This window comes from Cebus imitator, unplaced genomic scaffold (assembly GCF_001604975.1).
Source record: "Cebus imitator isolate Cc_AM_T3 unplaced genomic scaffold, Cebus_imitator-1.0 Scaffold125, whole genome shotgun sequence".
Taxonomy (NCBI): Eukaryota; Metazoa; Chordata; class Mammalia; order Primates; family Cebidae; genus Cebus; species Cebus imitator.
The window spans coordinates 2,141,497-2,158,742 of NW_016107440.1; the positions used below are offsets into that span (position 1 = coordinate 2,141,497).

Below are 17,246 nucleotides of genomic sequence, written 5' to 3' on the forward strand. Positions count from 1 at the left end.
AATAGGTTCCAGCTCTAAAGACAATAAACACAGGGCTGAGATAACACCAGCAAGCAAAGCACTTGAAGCCTCAGAAATAGTTTATGGTATTATCAGCCATGAAGAAATGTTCCTGTTTCATTCCTGCTTTCAAAAACTCTTGAGCACTGCTTTCTCTTGAACAGGAGACTTGAGTGTTGCAAACGTCTTATACTAGGTGCCCAGTGGGTACAATGTGAATAGTCACAATTTTCATTATTTTCATCAATCTTGAATCGAGATCAAGAAGGCTAAATACCACTGGCTACCAATTGTTCTCAGGGAAGAGACTCACATGCGGATCCACAATGCAGAGCAGGCTGGGCACAGTGGCTCGCGCCTGTAATCTTGAGCTGACGAGTTTAAAACCAGCCTGGGCAAACATGGTAAAATCCCATTCCTACAAAAAAGTACAAAAATTAGCCAGGCGTGGTGTCTTGTGCCTAAAGTCCCAACTACCCAGGAGGCTGAAGTGTGAGGATCCCCTGAGCCCAGGAGGTTGAGGGTGCAGTGAGCCATGATCTCACCACTGCCTCCAGCCTGGGCAACAGAGCAAGATCCTGTCTCAAAAAAAAAAAAAAAAATCCTTTATCAATCACTGCACTGCCTTGCTATGCACATAGGTAAGTATACTGAGAGAAGATTCCAACACATATTTGCAAAATCTATACCACAGCTCACAAACTAATCAGCAACTAAATGAAAAATCTTTTTCTGAGCACATGCTCTTTTAGTGACCAAAAGAAAAGACACAATTCTCTAAGCTCTTTTCCCTCATGTATGCATCACACCTGTGCCATGAGCCAATTCATACTCTACCTACATGTCAGGAGTTTCTGCCAACCTTGCATGATTGCAACTGCTCTTTCACATTGCCTGTCAGGTCCAACAGCACCATTTTTTAAATAAATTTTTCAGTAACTCATTTCCCTTAGCGCCATGTATATTTATCATCTGTTTTTTGGCTGGTTTTACAAGCTTCCCATCAACAGTGTTTATTCTGCTATGAGGACTCTGGAATTCTGAACGATGTCGCTGTAATTTCAGTCTCGTCTCTGCCATTAGCAACAAAATTAATCAGTTGGAAGATAACTAAAGAGGTTTGTGTGCTTTGTCTGGGAACAACACCAGAACTTTGAAGGCTCCATTTTATACTTGACGAAGTTTCATAACAAACAACTTATTAGGGACCGGGGGAAATAGATTGCTTCCATTAAAATCCGGTTTCTTATTTATTTGCTCTCATTCCTCTTATTTGCACTCCTCTTTTGACAAATTATACAGTTTTACTTGTTCCAGCACACAGAGTCACATTCTGTATTTGCACATTCTATGTTTGGGTTGTGGTGTTTACATTATTGTTTTAATCTCTGCTTTTTTTGGGGGGGGGAGGGTTGTTGTTGTTTATTTGTTTGTTTGCTCTGTTGCCAGGCTGAAGTACAGTGGAACAACCCCAGCTCACTGCAACCTCCGACTCCCTGGTTCAAACAATTCTCCTGCCTCAGCCTCCCGAGTAGCTGGGATTACAGGCACGCGCCACCACATCCAGCTCATTTTTTGTATTTTTAGTAGAGATGGGGTTTCACCATCTTGGTCAGGATGGTCTCGATCTCCTGACCTCGTGATCCGCCCGCCTCGGTCTCCCAAAGTGCTGGGATTACAGGCGTAAGCCACCGCACCTGGTTTCATCTCCGTTTTTATGTTTCTGTGAACCACTTATGAGCCATGTCTCATTTGTAAACTAGGGAAAAGCTGCAACACATTTCAACCTACAAATGTCCCCTTAACTGCTGCTTTTCCTGTTTGCAATCGGTTCTGATACAAAGGATCTCCTTTAGCAGGATCTCCTGTTCTTCATTTCACTGGTTTTCTAGATATCACAACACAAAAGCAACCGTAACAGATGCCCCATTCCATCCATGTAGATGCTTTGATCTAGAAGAACTGAATCTATTCAGTGAAATGTTGCAGAAGATGATATTGTGAAAATGCGGTACGTATAAAACCCTTGAGAAGATGAACACTATGACTTCACTGGTCGTTTTTTTGTTTATTTGTTTGTTTTAATACCTGTGAATCACTTAGTAGCTGAGCTGGGACCACAGGTAATCAGTGATCTCGTCACTCTTTTGATTGTCCAAATTACTAAATCAATGTTTGTTCCATTTTTTTTGGTCATTAACCTATTTCATCTTTTCTTAATTTAAAAATATATTTTTTTTATTTCCAGGAACTTTTTTTTTTTCCGGCTCTTTGACCATTCCTTTGCAATGTAGTCTAATATTTCAGTAAGGTTTACACAGTGGCTTTGAATTTCCTGTTTCTTCCCAAGTCTGAACTAGCACTCCCTAGCCTGGCTTTGGCTAGGTTTCCCTTCAAGCCGCCGAGCCTGCTAAATGGTTCAGGGCCTTTCTCTGCCTACTTACATCACGTAATGCAGATCTGGATGTCAAGCTCTTGCAGGCCGGGGGAGCTGGCCACTTGAGGAGGAACTGTTTCTCCTATGAGTCAGGGCCCAGCAGCCTGGGTAGCGGGGGCCTCTTGACTGAAGCCCCTGAAGGGACACCCAGGATCTCAGGGACTTCGGGAGGGCCAATCCTTTCCACATGGAAGGAGAGCAGTTCAGCCCAGCAGGGCAGTTCCTCTTGAGGAGGACCAAGACCCATGGAATCCGCAGCCTGTGCCCTCTGGAGCAGTAGGCTCTGGCCTTGACTTTGCCAGAAAGTCTGGCTTCCTCCCAGGTCCTTGGCCGTTCCCTCAGTATTGCAAATAATGGTGCACCAATGCAACCCTCCACTAGCTGTTGCCCGCACTACCTGTCATGCTCAAAGCTCCGGATGTGTTTGGGATCCCTCTCCAGGCTCCAACAGGGAGCCACGTTTGTCTTACTGGTCAATGATCCCAGCAGAGAGGAAAGGACAGGGGGTCATGACGGTGCTCTCCAACCAACATCTTTCCAGAGTCTCCAGTGTCCACTCTGTCCCCCATCCAACTCACCCTTCAGGTGGTCACCAGTGAGATTTATCTAAAACACGAAAGGGCCAGACCCTGATGAGAACACCTGTGAGTCTCCATCAGCCAAAGTCAGAGTGCAGGCTCCGGAGCATGGTTTACCAGTTTCACGGCACCACCCGCCGAGGCACGGTTCACCTCTGAACAGCACAGAACTGCTGTGGCGCTAACATTGTCGCTGCGTACCTGTATGTTCCTAACGATGCTGCTGCCCCCTACTTCCACTGTTTCTTTTGTCCCCGGATTTAGCTCAGGTGTCACCTCCTCCAGGAAGCTGTCCCTTTACCCCCAGGGTGGGTGAAATACCTGCTATCAGTGCTGCCGTGGCACTTTGAGAATGCCTCTCAAGTTTCCCTAATGCATTCACTGTTTCCAGTGGGTTTGGATACAAAGTTCCCCTGTTCTTCATTCCACTGGTTTTCTAGATATTACAATTCAAAAGAGGCCATAACAGCCGCAAAACTCAAGCAATGTAAAGAACACGTAATGACCGTAAACACATCAACCTGGAAGAACCGAATCAACACATGATGTGGAACTTCTGGGGTGCTGTCTCCTTCTAAGCCATTAAGTCCTCAAAGCTGACAACTTAGTCTTACTCATTTCTGTATCCCTGGAGCCTGGGACAGTACCAGCCATGTGATATGCCCACAAAATATTATTTATTAAGTTAAATTGAACATATGTCACAGTTTCCAACCAGACTGAAATTTCTACCTTTTTTTTTTTTGAGATGGAATCTCATTCTGTCACCCAGGCTGGAGTGCAGTGTCATGATCTCAGCTTACTGCAACCTCCGCCTCCCGGGCTCAAGCGATTCTCCTGCCTCAGCCTCCAGAGTAGCTGGGACTAGGCAGGCTCACACCACCACACCAGGCTAATTTTTGTATTTTTAGTAGAGACAGGGTTTTACCATATTCATCAGGCTGGTCTTGAACTCCTGACCTTGTGATCCACCCGCCTCAGCCTCCCAAAGTGCTGGGATTACAGGTGTCAGCCTCCGTGCCTGGTCATTTCTACTCTTTTTACAATCTCCCTATCAATGCCCCAGGAGCACTTAATGAATTAAATTAGAGCTTTTAATGTATAACTCCAATAACAAAGAATGTTTCATCCTTGAAAGGCAATATTGGTTTTCAGAAGCCATCTGAGATTAGAATATCACCTGGCCTCAGATTTCCATGGATGGATATTTTTACACAAATAATACCATACTGCTTATTTGATATCTCAAACTCTTATTCCTCTAGAGCAAAACTCATTCCCATTGTCAAGGCTGCAAAATTCTATAATGCACCATGTGAAATAGGCCAAGGTGTTGCTATATCAGCAGTGAGAGATTCTTCCGCCAGCTGAGGACTCGGCTGCTTTGCCAGAAATGTTCCTTCAACTAGACCACAGCCTCCGTTAGTCCCTGAATAATCCACATTTTCCAGTCTGTTATGATGCATTCCTTTCCCAGCTTCTTTTTAAGTGGCCTGATTCTGCCGTGTCACCACAGCACTGCCACGGCCCACTTCCTGTGGGGACTGGGTTTGGCATCGTTCTCTGATGCTCAGGTAGCAACGGCTTGGGGGGAAAATCTTTGAGAAACCCAACTCCTAAGTTTAATGGAAAGGAGAGAAAACCGGGGCGCCAGCGTGGGAACTCTGCACTGAACTCTGAGCACATTGTTAAGCTAACGAAGAAAACAGATTTTATATCAGCATGACGAAGAACCATCGTACATCACCCATTTTCCTATAAGGTGAGGATTTGTTCTTCATCAGCGATACAGCTGCCATCCATTCAGGCCACTGTGAGAGAATACAACCCTGGACTACCTACTCCCACCTCTTTTAGAAAGCCTTGCTAAGAGAAGTGATGTTTAAGAAGGAAGGCCGAGAGTCACCGACTTCTGCCTTCACTGCTATCTACCGTCCAGGTTAAGCCACGAGAAAGCCCCCACTGGCCCAGTCTACAAAATCCTCTTTCACTAAAATGCCCTGGAATGTTAATATCGACCTTCATTGAGCATCACAGAGACGAAGTATGAAAGGTGACTCCGCTCTTGTTATAAATCTTCTTATTAAGGAGATTACTCAACATTCCCAATAAGAACGAGAAGGACAGCAATAAAAACCCGTGCGAAGAAAAACCCGAAAAACTCACAAATCAGAGGAGAACAGGGAGGCTGGATGACTAAAGCTAACGTGATATCCTGGATTGAATCTTGGAACAGAAAAAGGGTATCAGTGGGGAAACTGCTGAAACCGAAACAAAGTCTGGAGTTTCGCTAACAGTTATGTAGCAATGTTAGTTTCTTAGTTTTGGCAAATGTATCAAGGTTCTAGAAGATGTTGACCTTAGGAGGAACTGGAGGAGGAATATACAGGAACTTGGTATTATCTTTGCAACTTTTCTGTACATCTAAAATTATTCCAAGATTAATAGTTTATTTTTTAAAAAGACTTGCAGGGCTGGGAGAAGTAGCTTCCACCTGTCATCCCAGCACTTTGGGTGGCCGAGGCCGTTGGATCACACGACACCAGAAGTTTGAGACCAGCCTGGCCAACACAGCCAAACCCGATCTCTACCAAAAACACAAAAATTAGCTGGGCATGGTGGTACACACCTGTATTCCCAGCTATTCGGGAGGCTGAGGCAGGAGAATTGCTTGAGCCCAGAGGCGGAGGTTGCAGCAAGCCGAGATCACACCACTGCACTCCAGCCTGGGAGACAAAGAGAAACTCTGTCTCAAAATATATAAATTTAAAGATAAATAAATAAATAAAAACTTGCAGGAGAAGCTTAGAGTCAAGAAAAAAAACACATTTCCCAAGAGAGTCTTGTATGCATTCTCCTTTGTAACAACAAATATCCATAACTTACTGTTCATTTCTTTTTACTTTTGCTGTTTAGATGTGCAGAGCCAAATTCTGTGCTGAATTATATCAATTTTATTAACCCTTACAGTTATGACATCTGCTTCCACATTTTTCCTAATCTGAATTTCCCTTTTCTAGCAAGAATAAAGATCACTGCAGCAATCAACTTGGCTGTGCTTTTGCTCTCGTTGTCATAAACCAACTCTAATCTTTTCAGGAAGGAAGCTCTGCATTAATTATAAACTTGAAAATTGTCCAAAGGCAGGGGAGCAAGATTGGGAAGGCTTAGGAAATCGTGGGTCACGATGTACAGCTGAAGGAAGCAGCCTTCTTAGGCAGAGAGATGACTCAGGAGACAAATGATGGTTATCTTCAAATGACTGAACGATTGCCCTTGAGAAAGCAGGAAAGACTAGCTCTGGTTGCACCAAAAGGCCGAACCCCAACCAAGACGTGCACATCATGAGAGGAAGAACTCCACTCGGCACACGGAGTAACTCACAAAGCTTCCCATTGACCGAGTGGTTAGGACCCCTTCCCTAGAGAACCCTGAGCAGCACTTAGATCACTTGAACAGCATCCCAGGCATGCACCTTACACTGATGCAGCTGGTCAGCCGCCCATGCCCCGAGTAGCAAGGCTCTACTCTAGACCGTCCATCAGGTATCCCTCATGGGAGAGGCCAAACTAGAAGATCTCTAAAGTTCCTTCCAGACGCAAATTCCGAGATTATATAAAAGTAGTTTAGACCAGCCTGGGCAACACAGAAAGACCCTGTCTCTAAATATTTTTTTTCAATTAGCAGGGCATGGTGGCACATGCCTGTAGTCCCAGCTACTTGGGAGGCTGAGTGGGAGGATCCCTTGACCCCAGGAATTCAAGGCTGCAGTGACCTGTAACCATGCCACTGCACTCCAGCTTGGGAAACAAATTAAGACCTCGTCTCTAAAAAAATAAAGTAGCTCATGTGGGTGATCATCATTAAATGTTTAGTCAGGAGCGACAGGGCACCCTCTGCAACCACTATCTCTTTTAATCCCCCCAGCAAGTCTTCAAGCTGGCCCAGAAGGAGCATTTCTGCCCCACTGGCCAAGTCTTTTCACATTGCCCTTGTCTACAGTGCCAGTGCTTGCAGGCTGGCTCTGGCGCGATGTCCCAGAGGAAGAGTCTGAGACAGTTACATGTACTGTTTTGGGAGAAGGTATGGGTGACTGACTTAGGTGACCAGTTTAGTCAATCACTGTGGCTGTGGCAACCAACTCAATAATATGTTGATAAGAGGCCAAGTCTATCTGTTTTGGAAGGAAATCTACATGCCCTCAGCATCCCTAGCTTCAAGCAGAACTTCCTCTTCTCTCTTCTCTCTGTATTTGGGTTAATGCTGTGTCATATACACAATGTGGCACCCACTAGCTATGTGACCTTGGGCCAGTCACCTACCTTCTGTCCGTTCCTCACACTCTCCAGGCAATTAGATGAGTATTTTTGAGAACCCTTAGATCTAACATTATAGATTATAAGTGGGGGTCAAGTGACATTTTCAAAAGCATCTAACAATCATATAACAAGCCAAGGACCATCTAAATGTTGCATTTCAAGCTTTCAACAGAAGTCCTCATTATAGATTCCTAATAATGGAAAGAGTGAGGCTGGTGGGAGGAGAGGACAATGAAAAGTGAAGCCAGGTGAGCTACAGATCTGCCTTTCTTCATGGTCCAGGACACGTAAGCCTCCTGCACAAATAACTCACAATCATCCTGTGCCCAGCTATCACCAGACCTTCGGCTGAGAGAAGAATGCAAGCTAGAAGAATGCTCACTTGAGACCTTGGCGTTATTCCTACTGCACAGAGCTTTCTCCAACACAAGCACCATCCTATAAAACCCCTTTGCACTCAGCTCCTCTCTTGCTGACTTGCCGGTTGCTGTCTTGCAATGAATTTTCTTACTTTCTCTAATAAATCTGCCTTTCTTTACCCACAGCTGTTTACCACCTGCATGATACCAGCCCCAGATAGTCATCACCCATGACACTCATTCACCAGCAGTTGGATTTTTTTTTTTAACATTCCCGAGAAGTAGTCATTCACCTCCATTTCTCACGTCTGCCAAATGGGGCTACGGGGCTTTTCCCAGGATTCAGCCCTCCTGACCTCAATGGGTTACCACACTGAGTTTTAGGACAGATAAAATGGAACTCTTGTGTGATTACAGCATCTGCTGCAGGAAAAGGGCTGATGAAATTGCCTGTTATTACTATCTTTCAAAGGAAGATTTGGAAGCAGAATAGCATTGGCTCTCCAGGGAATCAAAATTAGGACCTTTGAGAAGGGATCTTGGTCCAAGATTAGCAAGAGGAGGAAGAGAAAAATAGGAAGAGAAAAATAAACGATGTCCAAGTTTCAGGGGAGAGAACAGTAAGACAACGGATAGAGCAACTTGTCTCTGAATGCCAAGGTACAGATCGACCAGACACCTTCCGTGCCCTTCAACTACCAGCAGATCATGGGGAGGATAGAAAAAAACAATGAACAGAACAAACTGAGCTACGTGCAGCCGCAGTGCTATGGCAGCAGAAGAGGAAAAGCCAGGTTCTGCTCAGAGAAATCTTGGGAAACTTTATGAACCAAGCCACATTCGGACTAGGCCTTAGAGATGGTAGAGTTCTATAGATGAGGTCACAGGAGAAGGCGGAAAAAGGGAGATTTGAATCCAGAGGACAACTGATGAAGACAAAAACAGTGGCAAATTAAAACTGTGACTTTCCATCAGACTGAAGGGAGTGGGGGATCCCGGAGATGAGAATGGGGAGGCAAGCTGAGGAACTAGTGGTTTCTGAGGAGTCTCAGTCTCACCTGGAGGCACTGGCGTGACTCGGAGCGTGTGTGTGCAGGAGGACGGCTCCTAGTTGTGTGCTTTTTTTTTTTTTTTTTGAGATGGAGTTTCGCTCTTGTTGCCCAGGCTGGAGTACAATGGCATGATCTCAGCTCACAGCAACCTCCGCCTCCTGGGTTCAAGCGATTCTCCTGCCTCAGCCTCCCAAGTAGCTGGGACCACAGGCATGTACCACCACGCCCAGCTAATTTTGTATTTTTAATAGAGATGGGGTTTCTCCATGTTGGTCAGGCTGGTCTTGGACTCTCGACCTCAGGTGATCCGCCCTCCTCGGCCTCCCAAAGTGCTGAGATTACAGATGTGAACCACCGCACCCACCCCTAGCTGTGTTTTGATGACTTTGGAGGCAGTGAAGGTGCTGAAATCAGAAGAGGAGAGTGAGCCATGAAGTCTTGGTAAGAAGTTCTTTATAACAGGCCAAGTGTACAACATTACAGGCTCCATCAGGGGCAGAGCAGTGACATTGGAAATTGTGGAACTGTCTGGGATATTACCAGAGTTAGAGATACAGGTTTCTGGAAGGGATTGATGACATTAAGCAAGAAATATACAGCACTTTGGCATTTCCCCACTAGCTCAAGAACCTGTAGTGATTCCCAGTCCCACTCATCGGATTCCCAGCAGAAAATGGAGAGGAAGCACGTCTGATCACCAGTGGTCATTCCGCGGCATCTGCCTTCCAACCTCGTTCGGGCCGTGGTGGCAGCCGAGCTCTGGCTCCCAGCATATGTGAGTCCTGGCTGAGTCCTGCGCTGGTGTTTCCTTATGGAACCCCACTCCCCTCCATTCCTCAAAACCCCTCATTTTCCTCAAAACCCACCTTGGAAGTCACCTCTAGAAAACTCTGCTCCTTCAGGGGCTGCCTCAACTATAGCCCCCAAATGACCATTGCCAACCGGACAAGCCCCCTGAACTTTGGCTCCCTGTCCCCCCCTCACCACTGAAGACTATCAGCACAGAATTGGCCGTGGTGCCCAAAGGGGCTGCGTCTGGGCTTCCCCACCTGGCAGAAATGATGGCTCCCTGAATCTCTCTCCAGCAGATGACAAGAAGACAGAACACTGCGTCTGTGAGCTGCAGAGACTCCTGACTCCCCAAGTCCTTGGGTCTCCCTCTATGCCCCACCCATTCTGCAAGGAGTCAGCGGTGGAATGTTCTAAGATGCCAACCTGTCACTGAAGCTCCCATTCCACCTTGCTGACACCTGACTGCCTGGGACTCATGGGTCCAGGACGACCTGCCATCCCCGGTGTCAGCAATCTACCAAAAAAGTGAAGCCTCCTAGATTTCTTCGACTAGGAGAGAAGAAGATATTCGGCAGTGCAGAGAGGATAAATACTGCAGATTAGACAACTGGACAGAATGCTTGAAATTACTCAATGGCACAGCCATCTTTTAATTACCTTGGAACAGGAGATAAGAGGAACGGAAAGCTACAGATAATCCATTAGTTTCTAAAAACCTTTCACATCCAGTGTGCCATTTGAAGATGCTTGCAAGACACAGAAGAGGCTGGTGAAGGGTTTTCAGGAAGGAAATAAAATCCAAAGAACAGGAATAACACAATGTGCTCCGCATAGATGCTAACTTCGGCACCATACTGTTATTAGCCACAACTCTACGTGCTCTTTCCCATTAATGGAATGGTTAAATCTTTTCCGAGTGTGACAAGTGGCTTCTGATCACTCCCTAGGGATTTTCTGTTCTTTAGCCACTTACCAGTCACAATAAATTTTTCTGCATCTCCATTTAAAACGTTATTCTCTGGCGGGTATTCTAGTTTACTTTGAATAGCCTGTAACAAATATCCGCAACCAAGAGCGGAAAGGCTTGCTCCAACCCACTCGAACGGGCAGAGAACTCTGCCCAGCCCAGGTACTAAATAACTTCATGACTGCAGAGCAGTGGAGCCGGGCAAGCTCCTAATGTAACTTGGCTCTCTCACTTTTACAGATGAGAACAGTGAGTTCCAGGAAGGAAAATGGACATGTCCAGGGTCACATGAACTAATGAGTGGGAAGAACCTACACCAGATATGGGTCCCTTCAACCCTGAAACCATATCTAATTTTAAATAGACAGGTTCTTTCCATTTTCTTGTTTTTTCTATAACAACCTGTAGGGGTATGAGATGTGCCCCAGGTCCCCTTGAAGGAAAGCCTTGGGGCCTGGCTGTGGGAAGCAGGGTCAGCACAGAGCTGTCAGCTCGCAGTTCCTTCTGGATCTGCCTCAACTAGAGAGGTCTCTTGAGACCTGAATCACCTCGGAGTCACCACTTGAGACCTCAATCATGTAGGGGTCACCACCTGAGACGTTGATCACCACCTGTGGAGGTCTGTCCTGCAGACCCTGAGTCAATGACGGATGGATGAATGCACTCTCACACCCAGTACGATGATTTCAAGAGGGCTAGGGATGGTCATCAACTGCTTTCAGAGGGCGATTGCAGCTAACCAACCATGCCTCCGTATACCTCCTCACATGTATTCAGTATAGATTTAATAACAGAGGCTCTAAGTCAACATGCTTGCAGATAATTAACATGGTTAAAAGAACGGTTTTATGAATGATAAAAGGTCTTGATCCCAGGGCCCAGAGTTAACACCATTCACAGGTAATTCCCCTTCAACCTTCCCCTGAGAGGACCATCCAGCACAAAGTTTACATGAGTAAACAGAGTAGAGACAAAGGGATGTGGGGTAAGCAGACTGAACTAGAAAGCTTTATTGTCCCTAATCTTTTACCCTATGACTTAAAATTCTAACCTAATTAACTGGCTACCTTCAGCCTGTTCCATTAAAACTTTTCTGCCTCCCAAAAGGCTTGAGACTATAATCTTCTAACTTTCCCTAGTATTTCCCTAATATTTTGCAGCCACCCTGAGTGAATCCCAGCAGTCTGAGCGGCTCTCCAGTGCATGCTTCCTGGACACCCAGCACCGAGTGACTGAGGCAGGTGGGGTACAAGGGCCTGGCCATTTCTGCCCAGGAAGGGCTACAGTGATGCCCAATATTCACTCCAGGGCTCTGCAGTCCCACTCTCTCCAGAATGTGGTCTTCCTGCCTCCCAACCAGTGATACAGCAGGAGAGGGAAATGAGACACCTGGGATGGCTGGACCATATCCTTGCCAGCCTCTGCCCAGCAACCCCAAACCCATACCCCAGATACCTTCAGTTCATGTGGAATGGGCCGGGTTCCAGGAGCCAGCCGAGCAGTTGCTTGTGTGCACGTAGATGCCCTCGTGCCTTCTCCTGGGGAGCTGTGGGTCACTCAAATCCTTGTGGCTCTGATAGCATTTGTTGGTTTTGCTCAAAGAGGTAGGAAGTTTAAAAAATAAGGCATGATTTTACAGAAAAGCACAAGATACTTGGGTTCCAGTTATTTGACCATCTGTGGGTGAAGTGACCCTCTGTACAGTATCCTGGTTCATGCCTGCCACCCCAGGGTAATTATTAATAGTGCTGCCTTTCACCCTAAAAGGCCCCAACTGTGGCCACGCCATGCAAAAGTCATGGTACCTCAGAGCAAGTCTATCTGGCTGTCTATCCTCCTCTCCCATCTTGGATATTTTGAGAGAGAGAGGAAGATGGTGTTCTGGGTGGTGAGTGGAAAGAACGTGCTTCCAGGACAAAGCTGGGTTTGAATGACCTCTGGACCAGGCACAGAGACTTTGGATACATCTCCCAGCCTCTTATTGCTTTATCTGAAAAATGGAAGTAATTAAACACACCTAGCCCTCACACATGGTTGTTAAGAATACCAAGTCAAATACTGGATATGAAGTTCGTCTGAAAACCGTGAAGCCCTATTCAGATGTAAGTGTGGCCAAAATGCCTAACTATAAGTATTTGCTAAATGAATGAATGCTTGACTCATTGAATGGATGGAACAGAGGGAATGTTAGGTATAATGATTATCAATATGTGATAATAATAAAATGACAACCAAGTTTTTTTCTTTCCCAAGTCAATGGGTCTCCCCTCAAGAGGTGAAGTCTAATCCCCTAGCCTTGACTATGAGCTAGACTTAGGGACACATTTCTAAGGAAGAGAACAGAACACAGCCAAGTGACACTGTGTATGTTCCAAGGCTAGACTATGAAAGGTACTTTAGCCTGGCTCTCGCGGGGCACTTGCTCTTCAGTCCTCACTGCCATGTTGTGAAGGAACCCAGGCGACCTTGGAGAGGCTGAGTACATGTGTTCCACTCCTCAGCCCCAGTGGAAGTCCTAGCAAACAGCATTAACAGACAGCCTTTGAGATGCCTGGAGCGCCCATCAATGTCTTATTGCAACCTCACAAGAGACCCCCAGTGAGAACCACTTCCTGAGCCCAGTCAACAATAAAGGCTTGTTTTGTGTTTAAAAAAAAAGTCAATGGGAATGTGTCCTGAAAACAAGATGCATCTCTTGGAGCAAACTGCCTCCCAAGGATGCGAGAAAGGCCATGCCAGGTATGACTCTCTGCCTAGGAAGCTGGAAACGTACCGCCCTGCCAGCGGCCTCTGGGGTGCACCACCCAAAGCACTTCATTCTCTTTAATAGCCAATTATAACTGTCATCTCCGCAAGTATCTTAATCTTTGAAATTACTTTTGCAGGCACTACCACCTCTTGGGATAATGATTCCATAAGCTTCTTTCCTATGAAATTCCTCCAGAATTTGAAACAATATGTGCATGTCCACTGTATCCACTCTACTTACCATTTTAGAGATTATGATCATGTTCACTCTTCAGCTTCCTGGGATTTTTCATCACGACCCTTAATGGCCAGCCAGTGTGGCACCTAAAGCATTCAAGACCTGGGGAATCAATGCAAACTTCCAATGAAACAGAGCTTAACTAAATAGCTTACTTGTTCATAGGTGTATAGTTTTAATAGGCTTTGAAAACAGCATGTGGGTTTTAATTTGTGTTAATGAATGTAGTCCCTACTGAAGTCCTTGCAAATAAATGCACAATGATCGGAACTGAATGTTAAGATTCTTATGTATGGTTTTTATTACATGTTAAAAGTGATATTTTTTTGTTTCGAGACAAAGCCTTGCTCTGTCACCAGGCTGGAGTGCAGTGGCATGATCTCGGCTCACTGCAACCTCTGACTCCCTGGTTCAAGCCATTCTCCTGCCTCAGCCTCCCGATAGCTGGGATTACAGGTACCTGCCACCACACCCAGCTAATTTTTGGATTTTTTTTTATTATTATCCTTTAAGTCCTGGGGTATATGTGCAGAATATGCAGGTTTGTTACATAGGTATACACGTGCCATGGTGGTTGGCTGCATCCATCACTCCGTCATCTACATTAGGTATTTCTCCCAGTGCTATCCCTCCCCCTCACCCCTTCCTCCCGACAGACCCTGGTGTGTGATGTTCCCCTCCCTGTAATTTTTGTATTTTTAGTAGAGATGGGGTTTCACCATGTTGGCCAGGATGGTCTTGATCTCCTGACCTCATGATCCGCCCACCTTGGCCTTGCAAAGTTCTGGGATTACAGGCATGAGCCACCACATCCAGCCCAAAAGCTATATTTTTTCCTTGGGAATAAAGCTCCACAATGCTAGAAAAAGAAAAAAAATACAGCCAAGAAGATGTTTGCATGTCTCATGCCACCCTGCTCAAAACCCTCCAGACTCACCGCTTCTTGCCTACAGAATAGAGTCCATGTGACTCAAACTGATGGGCGGCCATCACAATCCTCCAACCTGATCCCTCTCTCCCCAGCAAAGCGTCAGCCATGGTGATTTTCTCACTGACTGCCTCTCCTGTATTGCCTCTCGCTGTTGTGCTTGTTTGCCAATCCTGCCTCCCATGTCGTCAGTGCCTGTCTATCCTCACCCATAGTTCCCAACTCTCTGTTGTGTTTCTTTTTGTAAATTCTAAGGCTTTGCAAAGATTGATGTATTATGCCTTTTCTTCTTAGAGGTCTTTCAAAGAACAAAGAGAGAATTTACATATTTTTTACCGAATAAAACGTATTTTATTTTACAATTACCATATGGGTCCCTGGGATCGTTTTTATCAAGGGCAATGTGAATAAGACCCATGACAGAATCCAGGTGATCTTATTTTTCTTATATCTTAAGACACTTTACTATTTCATTATCCTGGGAATTATTGTTATTTAATTACTATTATCCTGATAATTCCATCATTCTCCCATTTCAAAACTATTTTCAGCTGTGCATGGTGGTTCACACCCATAATCCCAACACTTTGGGAGGCTGAGGCAGGCAGATTACGAGGTCAGAAGTTCAAGACCAGCCTGGCCAACATGGTGAAACCCTGTCTCTACTAAAAATACAAAAATTAGCTGGGCATGGTGGCGAGTACCTGTAATCCTAGCTACTTGGGAGGCTGAGGCAGGAGAATTGCTTGAACTGGGACCCGGGAGGCAGAGGTTGCAGTGAGCAAGATCGCACCACTGCACTCCAGCCTGGGCTACCGAGTGAAACTCCATCTTAAAAAACAAAAATTATTTTCATCATTTTTGGCAGGGTTGGGAACAACTGATAAGTGACCCAACTGTTAAGTAACAAGTGTTCCCAGCCCTGCCAAAAATGATGAAAATAATTTTGAAGTGGAAGAACGATGGCATTGCCCAGAAGGATGACGCAATAGTGAGGCAGCTCAGCAGCCTTCCTTTTTAAAAACAATTTTCAATTGTTTTTTTAATTTTTTGTGAGTACCTACTAAGTGTATGTATTTATGAGGCACACGAGATGTTTTGATACAGGCATGCAATGTGAAATAGGCACAGCATGAAGGATGGGTCATCCATCCACACGAGCATTTATCCTTTGAGTTACAAATAATCCAATTGCATTCTGTATTTTAAAATATACAATTAAGTTATTATTGACTATAGTCACCCTATTGTGCTATCAAATAATAGGTCTTGTTTGTTCTTTCAAGCTTTTTTGTACCCAGGAACCATCCCCACGTCCCTCCCAACTGCCCTTCCCAGCCTCTGGTAACGTCCTTCTACCCTCTATGTCTGTGAGTTCAGTTGATTTGATTTTTAGGTCCCACAAATAAGTGAGAACATTCGATGTTTGTCTTTCTGTGCCTGGCTTATTTCAGTTAATATAATGATCTCCAGGTCATTTTTTTTTTTTTTTTGAGATGGAGTCTTGTTCTGTCTCTTAAGCTGGAGTGCAGTGGAGCGATCTCAACTGACTGCAGGCTCCATCTCCCGGGTTCAAGCAATTCTCCTGCCTCAGCCTCCTGAGTAGCTGGGATTCAGGCGTGCACCACCACGCCTGGCTAACTTTTGTATTTTTAGTAGATACAAGATTTCACCATGTTGGTCAGGCTAGTCTCAAACTCCTGACCTCATGATCCATCCACCTCAGCCTCCCAAAGTGCTGGGATTACAGGCGTGAGCCAATGCACCCAGGCTCCAGGTTGTTGATCCACGTTGTTGCAAATGACTGGGTCTCACTCTTTGAATGGCTGCACAGTACTCCATCGCCCACGCATACCACATTTTCTTTGCATTCATCTGTTGATGGACACAGGTTGCTTCCAAATCTTAGCTGTCGTAAACTTAGTGTCCAAATCTTAGCTATTGTAAATGGTGCGGGAACTAACACAGGAGTGCAGACACCTCTTTGATATACTGAGTTCCTATCTTTTGGATTTTATACCCAGCAGTGGGATTGCTGGATCATCTGGTAACTCAACTTTTAGTTTTATTGAGGAATCGCCAAACTGTTCCTTTCATTTTCTTATTACCCAAAGAATGACACCATCTCTCAAGAAGTTGTAAAAGAAGGCAGGAGACACCATCTTTGTAGGGTGCTTTTTGTCTTCATTGAACACACTTGACAAGTCAAGTGTTTCGTTTTCCACCCATAAAGGCAAAGAAAATAAAATGAACAGAAAAAGACATTTCAAATTATTAGATGAACCAGAAAATGAAATGAAAAGAGACAGAATGGCACTCTAGACATTAATAATGACAGTAAAATGTATCCTTAAAGTGAAAGCTCAGGCTATCAGGCCTCAGATGACACCATCCTAACTGACCTCATCCTAAGTAAGTGTCCTCAAACTTAAGAATCAATGCGTGAACAGCATGTATTTTTTTTAATTGTACTTTAGGTTCTGGGGTACATGTACAGATCTTGCAGGATTGTTGCAAAGGTACATACATGGCAATGTGGTTTTTTAAGAACAAAAAGGAAATTTAGCATTTTCGCCCTGTTAATCAACAGAAAAGACTTCATCATGCAATAATGTATGACAAGAACCTGGATCATCTCCTTTTGTTAAAAGGACATGTGGCCGGGCACAGTGGCTCACACCTGTAATTCCAGCAGTTTGAGAGGCCGAGGAAGGTGGATCGCCTGACGTCAGGAGTTTGAGACCAGCCTGACCAACATGGTGAAACCGTCTCTACTAAACACACACACACACACACACACACACACACACACACACACAAAATTGCCA

At 45.1% G+C, this 17,246-nt stretch overlaps 1 long non-coding RNA gene across 2 annotated transcripts in view; it reads right to left on the reverse strand.

Annotated features, from left to right (window-relative positions):
• Window positions 1-385: 385 nt before the first annotated feature.
• The window catches only part of LOC108312489, a 34,970-nt gene continuing 18,109 nt past the window's right edge, over window positions 386-17,246 (reverse strand). The window contains exons 4-8 of one of the 2 annotated variants that reach the window (XR_005202125.1): window positions 13,494-13,592; window positions 12,310-12,494; window positions 11,960-12,099; window positions 2,835-3,043; window positions 386-418 (exon numbers count right to left, since the gene is read on the reverse strand). This is a non-coding gene — a long non-coding RNA (uncharacterized LOC108312489). The remainder of the gene's footprint in view (window positions 419-2,834; window positions 3,044-11,959; window positions 12,100-12,309; window positions 12,495-13,493; window positions 13,593-17,246) is intronic. The other variant, XR_001828662.2, reaches the window with a different exon arrangement.